The sequence below is a fragment of the Haematobia irritans genome, chromosome 2 (assembly GCF_050003625.1).
Source record: "Haematobia irritans isolate KBUSLIRL chromosome 2, ASM5000362v1, whole genome shotgun sequence".
Classification (NCBI taxonomy): Eukaryota; Metazoa; Arthropoda; class Insecta; order Diptera; family Muscidae; genus Haematobia; species Haematobia irritans.
In genome coordinates, this window is record NC_134398.1 from 54,079,752 (window position 1) to 54,099,335 (window position 19,584).

Consider the following 19,584-nt stretch of genomic DNA (forward strand, 5'->3'; position numbering starts at 1 on the left):
TATAAACGCAAGATGTAAAATCGGGAGATCGTTCTATATGGGGGCTATACCAAAACATGGAACGATACGGACCATTTTCGGCACACCTTTTGATGGTCCTCAAGTACCTCTAGATTTTCAATTTCAGGCAAATTGGATAAAAACTGCTGTTTCTATAAGCCCAAAACCCCAAATCGTGAGGTAGGATTATATGGGGACCATACCAAAACAAAAGACGAGTTTGTGCAAAATTTCAGCACGATTGCTTCATTATTGAAGACTGTAGCGTGATTACAACAGACAGACAGCCAGCCAGACAGGCAGACCGACATCGTTATATCGTCTTAGAATTTCTCCCTGATCAAGAATATATATACTTATATACTTATAGTCGGAAATCGATATTTCGATGTGTTACAAACGGAATGACAAACTTATTATACCCCCGTCACCATTCTATGGTGGTGGGTATACAAATTATAAAAATTCTTTATTTGCCATAATAATAATAATAATAATAATATTGATATTGCACTGAAAAAAAGCATACCGGTTCCAAAGATTTTGTCTTTACTTTAAAAATTTTGGTATTGATTCCGAGCCAAAGAAGCGGAGAGTACAAGTAAGGATACTTTTAAGACACAATTCTCTTTTAAAATCGGGTTTTGTGTACTTGCTTCTAGGAAACAAATTTTAATTTTTCGCTTTTTCAGCTTTTTTTCTTCATATGCTATCAAAGTCCTTTAAAAACAAGTTAACGGCGACTTTATTTTCCAAATTAAGACTCTACTTCTAGTAGAAATTATGCTGTTTTAAGTAAAAACGTCTTTAAAATAAAGTGTTGAAAAACATGTCCTATATTTGAACGATATTTTGCTTTGTAGTCAAGATTCAAAAAGACAACAAATTTAAAGACAATTTCATTAAATTTAAAGATTTTTTCTAAATTATTAAAGTCAAGTTGACCTTAGCCCAAACATTTTTTCTTTCATGTTATGATATCCATTTTTAAATCAAATCACTTAATTATAAGGACAATACGACTTCATTGAAAAGTTTATCGACCTTCGGTCAAGGAAAAAACTTTATACTAGAGAAATGCGTCTTCTATGCTAAGCAAAATTTGCATTCGTATTTTAAAGACATGAAATCTTTGACCTCACGACAATATTTTTTTCAGTGCGGTGTCTCCATTCCAAAGTACGCTAAGTGAATTTTACAGGAAACAACTTCAAAGTTTTTTTTTACTTCTCAAAAACCGTTTAAGATATAAATTCACTTTTTTCGCTCTTGAAATGATGTTTACTGTCCGAATTGAAAATAGTGTTAATAGAACGTGGGTAAAAATGACTTAGACCACTTTAGATTTTTGTCCTTTTTGGATTGGAAATTTTTAAAACTTTAGTGACAGGCTACGTACAATCCCAGCAAAAAATGGAGCACTATTTCAGCAGGATTGTAAGGGAGCGAGGCAGTACCAACTGCTTACAAAACAACCGAATCAGCGCTGATTTTTGTGGGCGATGTCCCGATTTATAGCAGTTTCAACATAGCGCTGATGTATTTGCTCATTTTAATAGAAATATTGCCCAGAAGTGATATATAATCTTGTGTATAGCATTGTTGGTTTAACAGCACTACCTTTCATGTGTCTATACTGCATGAATCGGCAATAACGTAAACGAGTAAACTAGTTTATGATTCGTTTACATCAGCGCTATGTAGAAGCTGCTCTAAATCGGGACATCGCCCACAAAAATCAGCACTGATTCGGTTGTTTTTTAAGCAGTTGGTACTACCTCTCTCCCCTACAATCCTGCTGAAATAGCATAGTGCTCCATTTTCTTGCTGGGTAGCTTCCATATAGAACTTTAAATTTCCAAATTCAGACTCGACTTTAGGTGGAAATTGTGCTTGGTTTCAAGTAAAAGACGCCATTAAAACAAAGTGTTGAAAAATATCTCCTATTTTTGCACGCTGTTTTGCTTTGTAGTGAAGATATAAAAAGTCAACAAACATAAAGACGCGATGCTTTTAGATTTAAAGAATTTTCTCACAATTCATATTAGATACAAATTTGCAAATCGTATTACTTAAATATAAGGACAAAGTAAATTCAGTAAAAAGTTTAACGACTTTTGGAAAAGGAAAAAATCTTTATATTAGATAAATTCATCTTCTATGCACGGATGAAAAAGACTGTTTTTCATATGTTTGGCTATAAACATTATATGTTTGGAACACAAATTTTTAAACACAATATTTTTGAGTGCAAGCATATAATGTTCATAAACTAGCATAACATGTTTGGGACATATATGTTAATATGTTAGAACATATTATGTTTGGGACATAAAATGTTTGTAAATATAATATGCTTGGAAGCAAACATATATTAATTTAGAAATAGCCTATAAACATATATGTGTTTAGTAGCTTGGAGCGCTATTTAATAGGGAGCGATATTGAATTAAGTTGGTGGTTGTTGCTTGTTATTACAAAATTAACATTTTATTTTTCCTTGGGCAATTGATCAGCTACTTCTTTGATCCTTACAAACTGTGTGGTCCGCTGTTCGAATTCCCGTCCGGCAAAAGGTAAAATTAAAATAAAAAAAATCATACAATTGAATAATTTCTTCTACAATGTTTGTATTACAGAAAAAGGTGCTAAGAACTAAAAAATCTCGTGGAAGTGAGAAAGATGTGGGGGAATATACAATTGGGCAGAAACAAAATTTTGAGCATTCAGGTCGAAAACCTATGTTGTTAGCACCTATATTACCTGTTTATTTTCATAAATAAATAAAATTTTGAGCACAATATTGTTTGGGAGAATTTTTTTAAGCATATAATATTTTTGGGTGCAAAATGCTTCCAAACATATTATATGTTCACATAATAACATATTGTTTTTTGGAAGACAACATTATTGAATTTGGATGCAAAAATACAAAATGTTTGGAACTTAGACTACCCAAACATATATTGTTTAGACCAATATGCTTTCAAACATATTATATATTGGAAGAGATCAAACATATAAATGTTTGGGCAATACCCAAAAATGTATATGCTTGAAGCAAAATATGTTTGGGAGTATATGTTACAGAAGCGATTTTTTGTGAGCGTGTGCTAAGCAAAATTCGCATACTTATTTTAAGGACATGAAATCTTTGGCCTCACGATTTTTTTGGTGTATGTTGGTTGGTAGAAGAATAATGTTGTAAACACAATGATGTATTGTCCTTACGAATAAAATACAAAGTTCTTTTATTTGTGCAAATGCCGATGAACCTATCAATGTCAAACTGCTTCTTACACGCTAAGAACAAAAACGTTGTACCGAAAACGTTTTTCTTTTGTTAGAGTTTTTTAAACTTTTATCACCAAAAAATTCGTTTGTTACAATTTTTTTTTTCAATAAAAGAAATTATTTTTGAACCAACCATTTCGTTTATATCAAGCACTGTTCTTTTCTGACTTTAAGGCTTTAATAAGACATATTTTACAGTTCATAGTAAAAATTTAATATAGTAGTTGTAATGTTGAACATCCTTTCGGAATCTTCCGAACCTATCTGGAATACGAGTATATGTAAAAAAAAAACTTTTTGGTTTTCGGTCGAAACAGGGATCGAACCCACGACCCTTGGCATCAAGGCCGTATTCAGGGGGGCGATGAGGGGGATCAAACCCCCCCCCGAAATGAATGAATATTTTTATATAAATAAATATATATTTTTAGCTGCATAGAAAAATCTTATCGAAGATGTTGAAGAAAAGCTGGAGGTTTTATTTTGAAAAACGCTTACCTATAAAACTTGCACAAATCATAGAATACTAGTTGAAAAGCCCGTCAAACGACGGTAAAAAAAAAACAATTTGTTTTTGTTCTCGCACCACAAATTTCATTTTTGGAAAATGTCTTTCTGCTTTTTATGTGTGTTTGTGGTTCTTTTTGTGAACATGACTCGCTTTGTTTGGCCATAGCAACAATAACGAAACAGCCAAACACACATGTGTAAATGAAATGGCGCAAAACCTGCGAAATGAACCTGCCTAATTCAGTGATGGAAGCACTTGGAGAGTGCAATAAAGTGATATTTCCAACCGTGCATATTCTTTTAAAAATTTTGGTCACTTTGCCAGTTACTCAGGGATGGAAAATACAATTTTTAAGAAAGTACAAAAAAGGTATTTTTTGGGCGGAAAGGTACTTTTTACTAAATTTCAAAAAAAATTTCACTGGAAGATTATTGTCAAGAAACTACATTTTAATAAAATTTTGCAAAAATTTTCTATAGAAATAAAATTTTGCAAAAAAAAAAATGTTGCAAAACTTTTTTAATAGAAATAAAATTTTTCAAAAATTTCCTATAGAAATAACATTTTTACAAAATTTTCAATTGAAATAAAATTTTGACAAAATTTTCTATAAAAATAAAATTTTGCAAAAATTCTATATAGAAATAAAAATCGATAATATTGAATCGCATTCTTTTTTCGACTAAAACATTCTTGAAGTTCAATAAAATACTGTTTTTGACTATGTCTTTTACAAAATCAAGATTTTCTTCCCACAGAACATAGTTTTGCCATATTTGTAAAAGACTATTAGCAAATAAGGTTGATAAAGACTTTCTCAAAATATTAAAATATTTTGTCAAAGCTATTGTACCATAACAAGAGGTACTAAATCATTCAAACCACAAGAGGTACTAAATCATTCAAAAATGTCTACACAAAAGGTACTAAATCCCACTAAGCATTGAAATTTTAGCTTTTGGATCGGATATCATTTGATAAAATACGAAAAAAAAGTTAAATCTTTTCATTACTTGTTCGTCGTTAAATTCAACGCTTCTTCGCAGATTTTGCACCACAGTGGAAACTCGTAAATAGGTTTTCAAATTCTGGGGGGTGGGGGTCTAAAATTTTTCTGCGGGATCTAAGTCCCCACCCCACAGTCGTTCCTACGCCTATGGCCTAGATCTTAAGCTAGATACACTAAAAAAAATTTATTTGGATCCAAAGATTTTGAACTTCCCCTAAGGATTTTGTTATTGATTCCGCGCCAAAGATGCTGCTTCTTTAAAATAAAGACTTTTTTAGTGACCTATCTGGCTTTAAATCTACGATCAATAACATTAAAATTAGGATAAATATTTTATTTATCAAATTTTCATTCTCTTCGAGGTATACATGTACAAACAGATGCCAATTTAAATAAAAATTATACCGGATACTTCGAAGTAAAACAATATGATTTTAATTAAAGGAAAAAAAAAAACTTTCAACCAAAGATTCAAAAGATAAGGACGATTACTTTAAATCAAAAATGTTTTTCTTTACTTTAAGGAAGTTTTGTCTTGGCTCAAATTTCCAAAATTTGTGTCCTACATATAACACTTTTTGTTAAAGTCATGATAGTAAACTTTATTTTAATTAAAATTTCATTACATTAAAGAAATTAGTCCTTAATATTGTGGAAATTTCGTTATTTTAAAATTTAGGTTGCGTGGTCTTTAATATCACGTACATATATTTTTCAGTTTAGCTCCGTAAAAACATGCCTTATTTTAAAGAAGCCTTATCTTTGGCTCGGAATTAAAAACAAAATCATTGAAGGAATATCCATCTTCATATCCAAGTCAACTTTTCTTAATCCAAAGATTCAATATTAATTTAAATCTTATTTTTTATTTTTTCTAAATCTACGGTACTGACCGGGTTGAAAAAGTATTGAAAAAAGTACTATAGTACTGCATTTTCCATCCCTGCAGTTACTACGTGCTCATCCGAACGTTCATTTTCAACAATGATGAGATTAAAGACGTATCTTAGAAATTCGACTAGCGAGAGTATACTCAATGGATTGGTATTAATGTCGGTTCATCGCCGAATAAATGTGCCGACTGAAGAAGTCATTGATTTATTTGCTGCCCAAAAAGCCCGTCGGCTCAATTTAATATTATAAAAATATTGTATACATACCTATGCATAAATAAAATTTTCTACACATGAGATTGTATGAATATTTTTTTTTTTAAGTTGAACCCCCCCCCGAATTAAAATCCTGGCTACGGCCTTGCTTGGCATGCAAGGCGGACGTAGCAACCACTGTGCCACGGTGCCCAACTAAATGTGTGTTTCTGTTAAATAAAGTTTGTTTAATCGGCTCGTGGGCGCCGCAAGCTATGCTATATAAATATAACGTCCCAGCAAAAAAAACGTCGCTAAAAAATTAGTGAAAATATTCTTCTTGGATCCGGGAGTGGTGCAGAATTGGCGCAGAAGCGATGAATTTAACACGGGCTTGTCATAAGACGGATGACTACCATTTCAACAGCCGGTGTGATGCGAATTCAGTGTTTTGGATATGAATAAAGAAATTTTATGATATTTTGACAAAAATAAACTAATTTTTAAATTTTTTTTATAAGTTTCAATGCATTCTTACGCTTGTGTGGAACGGCATTTTTTGCGACAAAATTTAAATAATTTTTACCTTTTTATTAACTCTTAATCTATTTTTAACCTATTTGAAACAAAAAATTTTAAATTTTCCATTAAAAATATGAAAAAAAGTGAGTTATACAAAATTGACTCAAATGAAGTTCCCGTGCAGTTAAAATAAAGAACATCTTTGGGATAACATTTTTGGAAGTGCGGTTAAAGCTGTGCCTTTAGAAGAACTTCAAAATTTTTTTTGCTTGGTTATATGGATAGTTGTCTATTGATGACATTAACAGCTACATAGCTCAGTGGATAGTGTGTTGGCTTACAAATTGTATGGTCCGCGGTTCGATTCTCTGTCCAGGCGAAAGTAAAAAATTTTAAAAATTTATAAAATCGAATAATTTCTTCTACATTGTTTGTATTACAGAAAAAGGTGCTAAGAACTAAAAAACCTCGTAGAAGTGATGTGAGGGAAATTGCAATTAGCCAGAAAACATTGTTTTTTTGAGATAGTCTTTATGAAATTGTTTTTACATCCTGGAAAACGTTTATCACAAAAAGTACACCCTCAAAAAAATCGCTTCTTTAACATATGTTCCAAACATATTTTGCAGGAAGCACAAATATTATTGGATACTGCCGAAACATTAATATGTTTGTTTTATGTGAACATATTATATGTTTGGAAGTATTTTGAGCCCAAAAATATTATATGCTTGGAAGAATTTTTCCCAAAGACGATTGTGCTCATCCCCTAACAAACTCGTAATTTTCACTTCTACGAAATTTTTTAGTTCTTGGCACCTTTTTCTGTAATACAAACAATGTTGAAGAAATTAGTCACTTTTATAAATTTTTTAAATTTTACCTTTCGCCTGCACGGAGAATCGAACCGAGGACCATAGAGTTTGTAAGCCAACACACTATCCATTGGGCTACGTAGCTGTTATAGTCACCAGTAGATAATTATCGTTATAAGTTACATTTATATAGCATAGTTTGCAGCGCCCACGAGCCCATGCAAACATAACATTATTTAAAAGAAACATACATTTGTTTGCCACGTGGAGCAGTGGTTAGCATGTCTGCCTTGCATGAAAAGGGTCGTGGGTTCAATCCCTGCTCCAACCGAACAATTTTTTTTTAATTCACACTTTTATATTTGTACTATATTAAGTCTTTATAATGAAACTTCGAAATGTGGGTTATTAAAGATTTATAGTCAGTAACAGTGCTTGATATAAACGAAATTGACTGATTTTTGGATAAAATATTATTTTTTTATTGCAAAAATAACAATTTTGTAACAAAAAACTGATTTTGGTATAAAACTTTAAAATTTGGAAGGAATTCAAAAACTCTCACAAAAGAAGAAAGTGGAGTCGAGTATAAACATACATAAATAATTTTATAATATAAACATAAATTTATTTAGGCGTGAACAGTTTTTTACTAGCATTTAACACCATCGCTCTAAAATGCCTTTTATTTTTATACCCACCACCATAGAATGGTGACGGGGTATAATAAGTTTGTCATTCCGTTTGTAACGCATCGAAATATCGATTTCCGACTATATAAAGTATATATATTCTTGATCAGGGAGAAATTCTAAGACGATATAAGCATGTCCGTCTGTCCGTCTGTCTGTCTGTCTGGCTGTCTGTTGTAATCACGCTACAGCATTCAATAATGGAGCTATCGTCCTGAAATTTGGCACAGAATCGTCTTTTTTCTGCGCGCAGGTCAAGTTCGAAGATGGGCTATATCGGGCAATGTTTTGGTATAGCCCCCATATAAACCGACCTCCCGATTTGGGGCCTTTCGCTTATAGAAACCGTAGTTTTCATCCAATTTGCGCGAAATTGAAAATCTAGAGATATTTTGGGACCTTGAAGAGGTGTGCCAAAAATGGTGAGTGTCGGTCCATGTTTTGGTATAGCCCCCATATAAACCGACCTCCCGATTTGGGGTCTTTCGCTTATAGAAACCGTAGTTTTCATCCAATTTGCGCGAAATTGAAAATCTAGAGGTATTTTGGGACCTTGAAGAGGTGTGCCAAAAATGGTGAGTGTCGGTCCATGGTTTGGTATAGCCCCCATATAAACCGACCTCCCGATTTGGGGTCTTTCGCTTATAGAAGTCGTAGTTTTCATCCAATTTGCGCGAAATTGAAAATCTAGAGGTATTTTGGAACCTTGAAGAGGTGTGCCAAAAATGGTGAGTGTCAGTGCATGTTTTGGTATAGCCCCCATATAGACCGATCTCACGACTTTACTTCTTGGGCTTATAGAATCCGTAGTTTTTATCCAATTTGCCTCAATTTCAAATTCTAGAGGTATTTTAGAACCATAAAGAGGTGTGCCAAAAATGGTGAGTAGCGGTCCATGTTTTGGTATAGTCCCCATATAAACCGATCTCCCGATTTTTCTTTTTGGGCTTATAGAATTCGTAGTTTTTATCCAATTTGCCTGAAACTGGAAATCTTTAGGTATTTTAGAACTGTGAAGAGGTGTGCCAAAAATGGTGAGTATCGGTCCATGTTTTGGTATAGCCCCCATATAGACCGAGCTTCTAGAATCCGTAGTTTTTACCCAATTTGCCTGAAAATGGAAATCCAGAGGTATTCTAGGACCATAAAGAGGTGTACCGAAAATGGTAATTATTCAACCATGGTTTAATATAACCCTCATATAGACCAATCTGACGATTTTTATTGTTGGGCTTTTATAATCCGTAGTTATTATCTAATTTGGCAGAAATTGGATCTAGTACCATAACCGAAGATATTATGTCTCGATCTTCCTATTAAACTCCTAGGGTTTCCAGAAATTGTAGTTTTTGTCCGATTTGCCACAAATTGAAAATATGCTGGCATTTAAGATCTACAGAAAACAGTACTTATAAAGTTGTGCCTTTGGAAGAACTTTAGCACTACAAATCATGGAACAAATATTGACTGGGCGTTTTTTAGTATCCATAATGAAAATATGAAATGTAAAACGTACGCAACAAATCATAGTTACCACGACGGCATCTTTATAGCAGAACATAATTAAAAACATTAAAATAATTTTCAATATTAGTTATACAATATAATATCTTGCATAAACATAAGAATATATTAAATAAATATAGAAATTTGTCAAAAAAAAAAACTAATTTGTATAACATCTCAGTGCATTTTCATGGTGGTGGGTATTTAAGGTTCGGCCGGGCCGAACATAACTCTGCTTTTACTTGTTTTAATAATTCATTTTAAAGAAAATAAATTTTTTAAATTGTTTTAGCTGCAAAACTCGAACTTAATGCCCGCTTTTATATTTGAAGGTGTCCCTCAACTCCTCGTCAACTACTTATTATTAAAGAGGAACTAAACTTTGTTTTTATACATTTTACTGTGTAATTTTTCACTATTTCCTCCTTATTTCATTTTACTCTCCCAACTCTAAAAAGAGTATAGTGCCCTTTCGTTATTTTTATGAAGACCCCTGATTTCTTTTAACGAACCAAGAAAAAAATTGTGCCCATAACGCCAAAATGATAAACAAAACACATGTCCACACATACATGAAATGCTGCTCTCAAGGCGAAAACATAAGCTGTCTATTCTCTTGGTTCCGAATGTCTATTCTCTTTATTCAAATTAAATAATATTTAGACTTAAGCATATCAAATTGTTGGCCTTATCATAAAACAGTTTTCCGAAACAACATACAAGCGGTTTCACAGAAATTGTACTCTTTTGATTCTTTGGCTGTGTTATCTTGATATCTTTCGTCAATTCTCCCGGTTTCCATCTCTATTTCTTTCTCTATACTCTCTCTGTCGCTTTCATAGCTGCCGCTACTACTTTAATCGAAGTATTTTGCTTCATTTTCACAAAATTTACTTCGTCACTCCTTCTTCCAAAAATCTGCTTCACTTTTTGTTCTGCTTCAAATTTTAAAATTTTTCCCCATATTACCTAATTGTTTTTTCCTATTCCTTTAATTACGATAAACATAGCGGTTTTAATCATTGAATCATTAACCGATGTGGACCAATTTTTGCATAGTTGTTAGAGACCATATACTTACACCATGTACCAAATTTCAGCCGGATCGGATGAAATTTGGTTCTCTTAGAGGCTCCGCAAGCCAAATTTGGGGGTCCGTTTATATGGGGGCTATACGTAAAAGTGGACCGATATGGCCCATTTGCAATACCATCCGACCTACATCAATAACAATCGGGGGATCAGTTTATATGGGGGCTATATATAATTATGGACCGATGTGGACCAATTTTTGCATGGTTGTTAGGGATCATATGCTGAAACCATGTACAAAATTTCAGCTGGATCGGATGAAATTTGCTTCTCTTAGAGTCCCCGCAAGCCAAATTTGGGGGTCCGTTTATATGGGGGCTATACGTAAAAGTGGACCGATATGGCCCATTTGCAATACCATCCGACCTACATCAATAACAACTACTTGTGCCAAGTTTCAAGTCGATAGCTTCTTTCGTTCGGAAGTTAGCGTGATTTCAACAGACGGACGGACATGCTCAGATCGACTCAGAATTTCACCACGACCCAGAATATATATACTTTATGGGGTCTTAGAGCAATATTTCGATGTGTTAGAAACGGAATGACAAATTTAATATACCCCCATCCTATGGTGGAGGGAATAATAAAATGAATTCTATTGTTTTGTTTTCAAAAATGTATGCTACTTCAATTTTATTCAATCTACTCCACTTTTTTCCAAAATCTACTCCACTCAATTTTTCACTAGCGGCAGCACTGGTCGCTTTGAATAAAATATCACAACTTATGTATGTTTAGTCGAAATTTATAAATTTATATATGTTTGCATTCACACATATGATTTTTATGAAACATTCATGCCCCAAACATGTATACACGGATGAAAAAGGCTGTTTTTCATATGTTTGGCTATAAACATTATATGTTTGGAACACAAATTTTTAAACACAATATTTTTGAGTGCAAGCATATAATGTTCATAAACTACCATAACATGTTTGGGACATATATGTTAATATGTTAGAACATATTATGTTTGGGACATAAAATGTTTTTAAATATAATATGCTTGGATGCAAACATATATTAATTTAGAAATAGCCTATAAACATATATGTGTTTAGTAGCTTGGAGCGCTATTTAACAGGGAGCGATATTGAATTAAGTTGGTGGTTGTTGCTTGTTATTACAAAATTAACATTTTATTTTTCCTTGGGCAATTGATCAGCTACTTCTTTGATCCTTACAAACTGTGTGGTCCGCTGTTCGAATCCCCGTCCGGCAAAAGGTAAAATTACAATACAAAAAAAAATCATACAATTGAATAATTTCTTCTACAATGTTTGTATTACAGAAAAAGGTGCTAAGAACTAAAAAATCTCGTGGAAGTGAGAAAGATGTGGAGGAATATACAATTGGGCAGAAACAAAATTTTGAGCATTCAGGTCGAAAACCTATGTTGTTAGCACCTATATTACCTGTTTATTATAATTATAATTCGTTATGATTGTAAATATATAAATAAATAAATAAAATTTTGAGCACAATATTGTTTGGGAGAATTTTTTTTAAGCATATAATATTTTTGGGTGCAAAATGCTTCCAAACATATTATATGTTCACATAATAACATATTGTTTTTTGGAAGATAACATTATTGAATTTGGATGCAAAAATACAAAATGTTTGGAACTTAGAGTACCCAAACATATATTGTTTAGACTAATATGCTTTCAAACATATTATATATTGGAAGAGATCAAACATATAAATGTTTGGGCAATGCCCAAAAATGTATATGCTTGAAGCAAAATATGTTTGGGAGTATATGTTACAGAAGCGATTTTTTGTGAGCGTGTAGGAAACATGGTCAAATCATTGCATCCAAGTAAATATTTTTTTGTTTTTAGTGTATACCAATGTCAAAGTAAAAGACATTTGGAACAGAGCAAAATTTTATCTAATCTAACATAACCTAAAAATGAAATGTATTAAACGTCCCATTTTATTGAATACATGAATATTTTCTAATTTCAGTTAATTGGTACTAACATAATTATACTGACCACTTGTTCGTTATCTAACGCTTGTGACAAAAAACTTAACAAAAATTCATTATTTCTCAAATGAAAACTAAATGTCAAAACATTTCAACTTTGTAAACGTTTCAAGATTATAGTCAAAGTTTCGATGAAAAACTCTATGAAGTATTGCGGATAAACTAGATAGTGATCTGAAAAAGGGGAAATCGTGAAGACTCATTAAATAACAACGACGTGACTTAATATTATATTGGAAAGAGTTGCTAACTGCTTAGCTATCATATTTTTTTGAGAAAAAATAAGCACTAGCGGAAGTATAACCAACAAGGATTTGTCATTTAATTGAATTTGCTAAGTTTTCGAAAGGGAAAAAAGAGAAACATTTTTGTAGTAAATTTCGTAACGACAAAATATTCTTAGTGGTTAATAGCGTGAAACAGTGGTTAAAATTAGTTAAACGTACATGAAAAGGGATTTCAATTAAAACACATATCAATTATTTTATACCCTCCACCATACACTGAAAAAAGTTTTTTTTTTTTTGTTAATTTGAGGTTTGCGTACTTGATTCTAGGAAACAAATATCATTTTATTCGTTTTTCAGGTTTTTTCTTCATGTGCTTTCAAAACGTGTTAACGACAACTATAATTTCCGAATTCAGACCCGACTTCAAGTATAAAACGTCTTTAAAATGAAGTATTGAAAAATATCTCATATTTTTGAACGCTTCATAGTCAAGACACAAAAAGTTAAACAACTTCTAAGACGATTTCATTAAATTTGAAGAGTTTTTCAAAATTCTTGTAAGCCAAAATGAACTCAGTCAAACAAAATTTGCTTTTATGTAAAGATATCCAGTTTTAAGTCGAATTACACTAAATATACAAATAAAACGAATTCATTAAAAAAATTTATCGACTATTGGATAAGGAAAAAATTTTATACCAGAAAAAAAGCGTTGTCTATGCTGAGCAAAATTCGTATTCGTTGTTTAAGGGCATGAAATCTTTGGCCTCTTGACAATATATTTTTCAGTGTAGAATGGGGGGTGTGCTAACAAACGGAATAACAGTTATTAAGCATTGACATATTGGTTTTGAACCCTATAAAGTATATATTCTGGGACGTGGTGAAATTTTAAGTTGATCTAGCGATGTCCGTCCGGCTGTCCGTCCGTCTGTTAAAATCACCCTAAATTCCGAACGAAACAAGCTATCAACATGAAAGTTGGCACAAGTAGTTGTTATTGATGTAGGTCGGATGGTGTTATAACTGGCCCATATCGGACCACTTTTAGGTATAGACCCCATATAAACCTATCCACAGATTTGTCTGCACCCTCACAAAAAATCGCTTCTGTAACATATACTCCCAAACATATTTTGCTTCAAGCATATACATTTTTGGGTATTGCCCAAACATTTATATGTTTGATCTCTACCAATATATAATATGTTTGAAAGCATATTGGTCTAAACAATATATGTTTGGGTAGTCTAAGTTCCAAACATTTTGTATTTTTGCATCCAAATTCAATAATGTTGTCTTCCAAAAAACAATATGTTATTATGTGACCATATAATATGTTTGGAAGCATTTTGCACCCAAAAATATTATATGCTTAAAAAAATTCTCCCAAACAATATTGTGCTCAAAATTTTATTTATTTATTTATGTATTTACAATCATAATGAATTATGAAAATAAACAGGTAATATAGGTGCTAACAACATAGGTTTTCGACCTGAATGCTCAAAATTTTGTTTCTGCCCAATTGTATATTCCCCGACATCTTTCTCACTTCCACGAGATTTTTTAGTTCTTAGCACCTTTTTCTGTAATACAAACATTGTAGAAGAAATTATTCAATTTTATGATTTTTTTTTATTTTAATTTTACCTTTTGCCGGACGGAGATTCGAACAGCGGACCACACAGTTTGTAAGGATCAAAGAAGTAGCTGATCAATTGCCCAAGGAAAAATAAAATGTTAATTTTGTAATAACAAGCAACAACCACCAACTTAATTCAATATCGCTCGCTGTTAAATAGCGCTCCAAGCTACTAAACACATATATGTTTATAGGCTATTTCTAAATTAATATATGTTTGCATTCAAGCATATTATATTTACAAACATTTTATGTCCCAAACATAATATGTTCTAACATATTAACATATATATCCCAAACATGTTATGCTAGTTTATGAACATTATATGCTTGCACTCAAAAATATTGTGTTTAAAAATTTGTGTTCCAAACATATAATGTTTATAGCCAAACATATGAAAAACAGTCTTTTTATATATATATATATATATATATATATATATATATATATATATATATATATATATATATATATATATATATATATATATATATATATATATATATATATATATATATATATATATATATATATATATATATATATATATATATATATATATATATATATACAGCATACTCTCTAGGTCTCTCTTTCTATCATATATATGTTTATAGACTATTTCTAAATTATATATGTTTGCGTCCAAACTTTGTTCTAACATATTAACATATAGGTCCCAAACATGTTGTGCTAGTTTATGAACATTATATGGTTGTACTTAAAAATAATGTGTTAAAAAATATGAGTTCCAAACATATAATTTTTACAACCGAACATATGAAAAACAGTCTTTTTCGTCCGTGTAGTTAAGTGATTTGACATAAAATTGTGTATCCTATCATGGAAGAAAATTTTGATTGACTGAGGTCAACTTAACTTTTATAACTCAGATAAATTTTTAAAGGACTTTGATAGCACACGAAGAAAAAAGCGGAGAAAACGAATAAATTAACTTTTTCCTAGTATCAAGTACACTCCAAAAAAGTTTATTTCCCAAAGATGTTCCCTTAAGGATTATGGTATTGATTCCCAGCCAAAGATTCGATTCTTTAAAATAAAGACATTCCTTAATTTTCTAAGTTAAATTTCATGATTTGAAAGAAATTTGTCCTTAATAGTTTGTAAATGACACATCCTAAAATTTAGGTTGCGCAATCTTTAATAGCACGTAAATATTTGTTCAGTGTATGCGAAACTCAAATTTAAAAGAGAATTGTGTCTTAAAGGTATCTTTACTTCAATTCTCCGCTTCTTTGGCTCGGAATTAATACCAAAATCATCAGTTTATATACTTTCTACTAATCATGCAAAAATTTGTCCATGGCGCACAGTGGTTCCAAATCGCTTTTTTGGAAATAATTCTAACTTTTGAACGGATAACGATATCAATATTTTTTTTTGATGAAAGCCAATTTCAAATAGGCAATTATGAACCGATTTCGTTGATTTTTTGCTGGATATAACTTGTAAAACCCTCTAAAAAAGTGTGTGTCCGAATTTGCGAGATATGGCCCCATTATGTATTTTTTTTTGCAAAATTTTAGGAAAGTGGGGTCAGTATTTTGAATATAGAAAGTCCCTTTTTGGGTGGATCCTTATTTCTACGTATCTTAGAAGAAATAGTTGTGTACCTATATGCTTTAGATTAAAAGTCGTATACTCCGCAATTTGGAATTTCAAAAAATACCGAATTTTGAACAATTTTTTTCTGGATTCTTTCTAGACTTCTCTTAAGTTTTTTTCGCTTGTTTCTTATTAAACACCAAATAGGGATACGTTGTAAGCTTTTGTCGCCCATTTTGGTCAAGTATACTACTTGAGTTTTTCTCATCACAATCAGCAATTTCTAAAAATGAAAAATTTTGTTTTAAAAAATTCTCATTTGGCAAAGCTACGATTGCTATGCCCCCACATTGGGGATTTTGGGAATTTTTGATACGAATTTTCGGAATGGTATTTTCAGCAATAATTCTTAAATTAATTTTCTCTGCAAAACTCAATAAAAATCATACGATATCATAATTACTTCAAAAGTTATAAAGGTTTCAATTCATACTTTTAATTCCTTTACCTTAAAAACTTTAAATTTTCGTAATGTTTTTTTTTTTCAATTACGAGTACATAAGAAAAAAGTTCTCTCAAAAACCTTTCTTATGCTGCCTGTTTTCATTATTTTCAGTCTTTTTGTTTCAAAATGCATTTGTCATCTATGATGCACATGTTTATACCCTCCACCATAGGATGGGGGTATATTAACTTTGTCATTCCGTTTGTAACACATCGAAATATTGCTCTAAGACCCCATAAAGTATATATATTCTGGGTCGTGGTGAAATTCTGAGTCGAATTTCACCACGACCCGTCCGTCCGTCTGTTGAAATCACGCCTGTTTTCATTGTTTTCAGTCTTTTTGTTTCAAAATGCATTTGTCATCTATGATGCACATGTTTATACCCTCCACCATAGGATGGGGGTATATTAACTTTGTCATTCCGTTTGTAACACATCGAAATATTGCTCTAAGACCCCATAAAGTATATATATTCTGGGTCGTGGTGAAATTCTGTGTCGATCTGAGCATGTCCGTCCGTCCGTCTGTTGAAATCACGCTAACTTCCAAACGAAACAAGCTATCAATTTGAAACTTGGCACAAGTAGTTGTTATTGATGTAGGTCGGATGGTATTGCAAATGCGCCATATCGGTCCACTTTTACGTATAGCCCCCATATAAACGGACCCCCAAATTTGGCTTGCGAGGCCTCTAAGAGAAGCAAATTTCATCCGATCCGGCTGAAATTTGGTACATGGTGTTCGTATATGGTCTCTAACATCCATGCATTCCATTGGTCCACATCGGTCCATAATTATATGTAGCCCCCATATAAACCGATCCCCCGATTTGGCTTTCGGAGTCTCTAAGAGAAATAAATTTCATTCGATCCGGCTTAAATTTGGTACATGGTCTCTAACAGCCATGCAAAAATCGGTCCACATCGGTCCATAATTATATATAGCCCCCATATAAACCGATCCCCAGATTTGGCTTGCGGAGCCTCTAAGAGAAGCAAATTTCATCCGATACGGCTGAAATTTGGTACATGGTGTTAGTATATGGTCTCTAACAACCATGCAAAACTTGGTCCACATCGGTCCATAATTATATATAGCCCCCATATAAACCGATTCGGTTGAAATTTGGTATGTGAATTTAGTACATGATATTTAACAACCACGCCAAAAGTGGTCCATATCAGTCCAGAATCATATATAGCCCCCATATAAACCGATCCTGAGATTTGGTTTTGGAGCCACTTGGAGGAGCAAATTTTATCCGAGTCAGTTGAAATGTGGTACATTGTGCTAGTATATGGCCGTTAACAACCATGCCTAACTAGGTCCATATCGGTCTATAGTTATAAATAGCCCTCAGATAAATAGATCCCCAATCACACAAAAATTGGTCTATATCAAGTTCATAATTGTATATAGCCCACATATAAGCGACCCCATATTTCAATTCTGGCTTTCTACGTACCGTGCAAAAGTCCATATCGATTCGTAATTATTTGTAGACTTACATATACATACCTTTTTTGTCTAATATATACCACGTATGGACTAACTCACAATTTAGAAAACGATGTTAAGAAGTTTTAAGATACCACAACCCAATTAATTCGATTGTGGATGACAGTCTTTCGTAGAAGTTTCTACGCAATCCATGGTGGAGGGTACATAAGATTCGGCCTGGCCGAACTTACGGCCGTATATACTTGTTTTAAGTTGTTAGTGGAATTTAAAGAATATTCAAATCAAAGATTAATAGTTTCGTTCAGAAAAATATTTTTTGGTTTCAATCCCGAAATTAATTAATCCAATTAATTTTTAATTCCAAGGAAATATTTCTATCAATAAGCCAATTAAAGAGTATTTGTTTTATATAAAAATTTTATTGATTCAATTAATTTTTAAGTAATAGCATCACCTTAAATAAGTTTCAAGAGTAAAATTTTATTTTTGCATGGGGAACATGAAACATGTTTGCGGCAAAAATGTTGTTTTCTGGTCATACATAAAATGCTTGCCAAAGTAAAATATTTAATCCCCGAGACAATAATATGGCATGGAAAAACCTGCTACATGTTAATCGTCCAAAAATAACATTTTGCTCTTGAAAAATTTTTGAGGTGATCATGGTCCTCAACCTTTTAAAGATATGTTTTACTTTTTATACCCTCCACCATAGGATGGGGGTATATTAACTTTGTCATTCCGTTTGTAACACATCGAGATATTGCTCTAAGACCACATAAAGTATATATATTCTGGGTCGTGGTGAAATTCTGGGTCGATCTGAGCATGTCCGTCGTTCCGTCTGTTGAAATCACGCTAACTTCCGAACGAAACAAGCTATCGACTTGAAACTTGGCACAAGTAGTTGTTATTGATGTAGGTAGGATGGTATTGCAAATGAGCCATATCGGTCCACTTTAACGTATTGCCCCCATATAAACCGATTACCAGATTTGGCATCCGGAGCCTCTAATAGAAGCAAATTTCATCCCATCCGGATGAAATTTGGTACATGGTGTTAGTACATGGTCTCTAACAACCATGCAAAAATTGGTAAATATCGCTCCATAATTATATATAGCCCCCACATAAACCGATCCTCAGATTTGGCTTCCGTAGCCTCTAAGAGAAGCAAATTTCATCCGATCCGGCTGAAAATTGGTACGTGGTATTAGTATATGGTCTATAACAACCATGCAAAAATTGGTCCATATCGGACCATAATTATATATAGCCCCATATCGATACCCAGATTTGACCTCCGGAGCCTCTTAGAGGCGCAAAATTCATCCGATCCGGTTGAAATTTCGTACGTGGTGTTAGTACATGGTCTCTAACAACCATGCAAAAATTGGTAAATATCGGTCCATAATTATATATAGCCCCCACAAGTCCGTAGCCAGGATTTTAGTTCGGGGGGGTTCATCTTTAAAAAAAAATATTCATATAATCTCATGTGTAGAAAATTTTATTTTTGCATAGGTATGTATACAATATTTTTATAATATTAAATTGAGCCGGCGGGCTTTTTACACGCACAGAAAAAACATGTTTGGACATGGTTGCCGCATCCATTTAATGCTTATTTAGAGTATGTAAT